Here is a 6,019-nt window from a genome sequence, read left to right on the forward strand (position 1 = left end):
CCAAGGGCCCTGGTGACCACCTGCAGATGCGTTGAAATCTAACCCAGTCCTGCTCTGGAAGGCCAGTATGGTACTTCAGAAGGAGCCTTGGGACCTAGGCTGCAGTTCCCTCAACTATAAATTGGGTTCCCTTCTGCTGCTCCCCTGCCCAAAACAACCTTCCCCTCATTCTCTGCTTGGCTTGCCCCTAGGCTCACATCCTCCAACAAACCTTCCTCGACTGCCCCCTCCCAGACTAGATGGTCAGGGCCCTCCCCAGCGCCATGAACATCAGTGCTGAGTACTCAGATGGTTTGGTGTAAACTGGATTTATCTCCTCATTATAGATTTTTAACCCTTTAATTCCCTTTGGAATTCATGCCAATGTATCTCTCTCCAGAGCTCAACATAGTACCTGGACCCAAAAGGAGCTCTATTAATTCTGTAAACATTTACAAATCAAGACTGGCAAACAAGACAGAACAGTGTCTGCCCTTGAGAGGCTATTTCTACAAGAAAGAATGGGAGCTCCTACTCTTGAGAGGATTTTTACCGCTCACATCCAGTAAAAGATATATAAGTAAACCAAAGCACAGCTGGGGAAGGAGCGTGGGATCTAATTGGTCACTCGTTTTACACTACAGGGCAGGAAGCAATCTGTTGCTAACAGAACCAGTGCAACCAAAAAGACTACCTAATTCAATTCTTCAAAATCCCCAAGTGAAAACTAGCATTAAGAACTAGAAAGGAGGCCAGTTCCTTCAATCTGTATTCCCTACCAGCCCCACCCAAAGTACACCCAGCACAAGCTTTGATGACCAAAGTGGTTTCTGGCCAGGGATTGTTATATCCCTAGGGGGGCCAACCAAGATCAAATTGTTGATGCTGGAGTTGTTTTCGGTATGTCACAATTGCCCATAATAAGACCACAAAAGCAGATTTAAACATTCATTATCTTTGCTGAAATTTTACCAACTCATTGTGGCCACACTGATTAGCTCATGCTGATCAGGAGCTCTGGTTGGCGGTTGACGACATCATAGCAATCACTGGGACACTGATTTTATTGTTCACTTAGTCATAGTCATCTTTGTTAATTTGGAAAGGGAAAAGTCAATGATTACTTCATCGGTACAGTTTGGCAGATAAAATGCAGGGGCACAGGATATATATACAACGAAAGAGTGCCTTGACAACAAAAGGGTTTGGAACTGTTCCTTGAGGGCTGAGCCCATAGGTTCCAAGGCTGAATGAGGTCCCCTTTCTCTCACCCTCTGGGGTCTGCAATGCTAGCATGAGAGGGTTTTCTTCTGCAGCTGGACTGACCCCCACGTCACAAGGTCCCACAGAGACTGGGGAAGGCCTGCAGCAGAGGAAGGCTCAGCACAGGTGGGTGAACTGGTCAGCAGTGGAGTGGACAGGGGCTCAAGGAACTCCTTGTATCAGCAACTGGAGAGCAAACAAAAAAAGACAGTCACTGACCTATAAAATGTCGCAGGGAGAGGACAATAGGGACAAGGACAAAGAGCAAGTTGGGAGACTAAGACAGGGCAGGCAGTTGACAAGCCCAGCCTGGAATTTTTAACACATACACATTTTTTGAGATGGGGACTCTAAGTTGCCCAGGCTGGCTCAGGGAATCCGGAAACTCAGGAGATGAAAATGGTATTTCTCCAGTCTTCCAACCAATAGGTTTACTGAGTAGGTTTTTGGCCTGCATGGTTGCACCAGGACCATGTTCAAGAGGACCCAAAGCTTGGTTGGGCAAGGGCTCTACCAGCCCAGAATTTTTCAAATCTATATAACCAGATGTGGTGGTGCACGTCTGTCATCCTAGCAACTCCGGAGGCTAAGGCAGGAGGACGACAAACTCCAGGTAGCCTGGGCAACTTAGCCAGACCCTGTCTCAAAATAAAAAGGGTTGTGACTGTACCTCCATGGTAAAGTGTCCCAATCCCCAGTACTGCCCAAGGGGGGTGGGGGCATGAAGAGGAAGTGAAAAAAATATCATGTATCTATATGTATATATACACACGTTTTTGTTTGTTTTGAAGACAGCATATTGCTCTGTTGCCCATGCTGGTCTTGAATTTCTTGCCTCAAGCCATCCTGCCTCAGCCTCCCCTGTGGCTGGGAGTACAGGCCACACCATTGGTCCAGCTTTTAATAATTTTTAAACAAAGGGCCCACGATTTCATTTTGCACACTGGGACCCACCAAATAAACTATCCTTAGCCCAAAGAAAAAAACGTATACACATACATGTCACAGATCTGAGGGCACCAGGCCAAGCCACCCACACTGAATGAAAGACACACTTCTCTGAATGTCTTTAAAAAAATTAAAACATATTATATAACACATCTCATTCATCTTTATTGAAAAAATATTTTTCCCAAGAAACGACCTATCATACAGATGCACGAGGTAGATGCACTTTTTCGATGAGATGGCACAGTTTAGCTTGAGGCCAAATGAGGACACTGCAGTATTTTCAAAACTGTGCATCAGAATCATTTGGGGGGCTGGGAATGTGGCTCAAGCAGAAGCACGCTTGCCTGGTATGCGTGCAGCCGGTTCAATCCTCAGCACCACATGCAAACAAAGATGTTGTGTCTGCCAAGAACTAAAAAATAAATATTAAAATTCTCTCTCTTCCTCTCTCTCTAAAAAAAAAAAAAAGAATCATTTGGGGCTTTTAAAAGAAAATACCTCAGATTCCTCTATCTCACTCCACATCTTAAGAGCCAGAAACGGCGAGAGGAGGTTCAAGAGAATTTATAATTTTTACACGCATTCCGGTAGAACTGGGACTCTGGATGACTTTATATCACTGGAAAACTTTACCAATTTAAATTCTCTAAGGGGGGGGTGCAGCTTGGTGCAGAGCGCTTACTTGACATACTTGAGTCCTTGGGTTCGCAAAATTAATAATTTTAAGAATTAATAAATTCGCTGAGATTGGGGTGCAACAAGTCTGTGGCCTTACTGCTGATACAAGCACCAGCTTTAGGGTCGGACACAGTTCCAGGCCCTGCTGCCGCTTCCCGGCTTCTACACTGGCACCGCTCAACCTCTCTGCGCAGCACCTAACCCCTCGTGCACTCTCCGCACGAGAAGCTGTCCTTGTCAACGTAATGTACTCATTCCGCAGGTGACCTCCCGACCCTCACGCGTACCGCAGTTCAAGAAGCGCAGCGGAGCCTAAGGACAAACAACTGCATCTGCGCAACCCGAGGAACCCACTAGAAGGAAGAGTCCGATTCCGGGATTGGAGGAAGACGAGGCGGGAGCATCTCAGTAGTGTACCAATCAGAACTTTCCGGCCCAGAAAGGAGGAGCCACAGGACTTGCAAAGTACGCAGGCGCGAGGGCGCGCGAAGGAGGGGCAGGACGAGGCCCAGCGCGCGTGCACCTGCCCTTCTCCCAGCCCCAGCGGGGGCGGGTTGTATGGCGCGCGCGCGCCGGCCCATCTCCCGGGCTCCGCCCCCCGCCCCGCCGCGCGCTCCCGCCCCCGGGCTGAGGCGACTCAGAGTCGGAGCCCGACACAAAGGCGGTGGCGGCGGCAGCAGCGGAGGGGCCCTGGAGGCCGCTCCGCCCGCGCTCTCCGGGCCCACCTTACTCCGGCCACCGGCCCGGCTGCCCACCCGCGGGTCTAAGATGGCGGCGGCGAAAGAGTCCAGGCAAGCGGCAGCCCTGAACGGAAAGCGCCGGAAAGGCCACCGCTGCCCGGCTTCGGATTCCCGGACCCTGGCGCGGCTCGCGGCGAGACCATGGCTTCCTGGGGTTCTTACCTGCCCGGAGCGGACTTGAAGAGATGCGGCTACACGTTCTGCTCGACCTCCCGTTTTGCCGCCTCCGCCTCGCCCTCCCCAGCGCCGCTGCCGCCATCTTGTGTCCCGGGCCGGGACTCCGCGCTGCGCATGCGCTGGTACCGCCTCTGAGGGACCTCGCCACGACTGTGCCGCCATCTTGAGTGTGGCCGGACTGTCTGGTTCCTTAGAACTTGCTTGTTTCTGACCCCCTCCCCTTCCTCCCTTCCTTCTCTGCTGTCCCAAGCGTTTTTGAGGGGAGGAAAACAGCTTTGCTCCGCCCGGGTTGTGAACAGAGCGAGAAATGAATTCACCAACGTCCTTGCCTCAGTTTCCCCCGAGAGCACACCTGTAGGGTCCAGAGGACCCAGTTGGGCGCGCCAGGGGACTCGGGGCCGATTTGGAATCTTCTGGGGGCTTGGGCTCAGACGCCGACCCGGGGGTGGAGTCCTGGTGACGTAGGCTTAACGTAGTTGGCACCTGGGTCCTAGCCTCCGCGGGTCTGTGCTGCCTCAAGCCAGCCTCTTGCCCTCTCTGGACCAGCGTCGCGTAGGGTTCCAGAGTGTGTTCCATCCCTGCCCCCATGTCCAGGCTGTGTGCGAGTGACCCTCCGGTTAGCGCCTGCACTAGTTGTAAGTGCTCGGAGTAGAAGACACTTAGCCGTGGGGCGGTGAAAGAATACTTGGGGGCGCTGAGAATGAAGGCGGCTTTGGGAGAGTTAGGAAATTAAATACTAAACTCATCGGAGAGACTTTCCAGCACCCACGTATCGGTGGCCATTAGAGCTCGTGGGCCACGCATGAGCGAGGCCCTGGGTACTGTCCCCAGCGCCGCAGAAACCCGATGGCAAGCCTCGCTGAGGCCTCAGAGTCTAGCGAGAGATTGGCAGCTGTTGGGCGCCCTCTGCCAGCCTTCGGTGGGCGCTGGAGAGCTCCCTGGGATAGGCACCCTTCCGTCTGGCCAGCCGAGTGAGCCCACTGCCCCGTAGCTTGGGAGGGCAGGTTTGGCCCCTGCCGTTAGACTAGTGTTTGTGTAGAACCGAGGGAACCAGAGCGCAGGTGTGATGCCGAGACGCTCCTGCCTGCAGATTGGGGCGGCGAGGGCGGTAAAAAACACTAAGAACCAGGCATCTTAGCAGTCTAGGTTCAGATTCAAGATACATGACCTGAAGAATTTAACCTCTTTCGCTTCCTCAATACAACATAATAAACTCACCCACCTCCTTAAGGGTTGGAGAGGGTCAACTGAGGTGATGCAGCTGATGTACTCAGCACAGCACCTTACACTTAATAAATGTTAGCTGAAGTCAGCCCACAGGCTTTGCGAGGCCTGCTCCATGTAGATTCGAGCCCTCCAGAAACAAGAACAAGCCAGCTTCATAAGCACCGCAGTGCAGCAGTCCTGTCCTTTCACCTTTTGATGGAAGACTAGGAAGCCAGACACTTGGGCTCTATCTCACACCCTGCATTGGAGGACCAAATAGCATGCCTTGCCTGAGACATGGAGTTACAGTCACTCTAAAGAGTGCCCAAATCTACAAGCTCACCAGTAGTTCATTTTTACACTAAAGTGTAAAAACCATGTAGTAATGTTATCTGTTCTCATTAATTATTGATTGGTAACCAAGGCACCAAACTTCCCGAGTGACTGTTCCAGTCTTACCAAGAGTTCTGAGTAGGAATGACAGCGTAGACTCTGCCCATGAAGAAACTGAGGCTAGGGCAGGTCAGGGATGAACAACCATGAAGTAACAAGACTGTAACATTCTCAGAATCAGAACCTTAACCCTCCCTGGCTTGCCTCTTCTGTGGGGAATGGAGTCCCAACTCCTGGGAGGTGACTCATCTGATTTCACCAGCTGCCATGGACCTACCACTTCAGTGTCTTCCAGGTTACTTATAACCAGAGTGTTCAACACTGCTCTTCACGTTTCTGGGTTTTTGTGGTCCTGGAGCTTGAGCCCAGGACCCTGTCCCTGCTGGCAGGCACTCTACTAGGACCCTGTCCTTGCTCTTCACCTTAATCTGCCTCCCCTTCTGATGTATTTCCTATCTCTTTCCTCTATTCATTTTTTTTTAAGATAGAATTTTTTTAATATTATTTTTTAGTTTTCATCAGACACAACATCTTTGTATGTGGTGCTGAGGATCGAACCCTGGCCACACGCATGCCAGGTGAGCGCACTACCGCTTCAGCCACATCCCCAGCCCCCCTCTATTCATTTTTCA

General features: G+C 51.4%; 1 long non-coding RNA gene across 1 annotated transcript; it reads right to left on the minus strand.

Annotated features, from left to right (window-relative positions):
- Positions 1–1,027: 1,027 nt before the first annotated feature.
- Positions 1,028–3,883, minus strand: LOC143395887 (uncharacterized). Its single transcript, XR_013090842.1, has 2 exons — positions 3,774–3,883; positions 1,028–1,428 (listed from the first exon to the last, which is right to left on the minus strand). It is a non-coding gene; the product is annotated as an uncharacterized LOC143395887 (long non-coding RNA).
- Positions 3,884–6,019: the final 2,136 nt, after the last annotated feature.

This window comes from Callospermophilus lateralis, chromosome 3, assembly GCF_048772815.1.
Source record: "Callospermophilus lateralis isolate mCalLat2 chromosome 3, mCalLat2.hap1, whole genome shotgun sequence".
In the NCBI taxonomy this organism is placed as follows: domain Eukaryota; kingdom Metazoa; phylum Chordata; class Mammalia; order Rodentia; family Sciuridae; genus Callospermophilus; species Callospermophilus lateralis.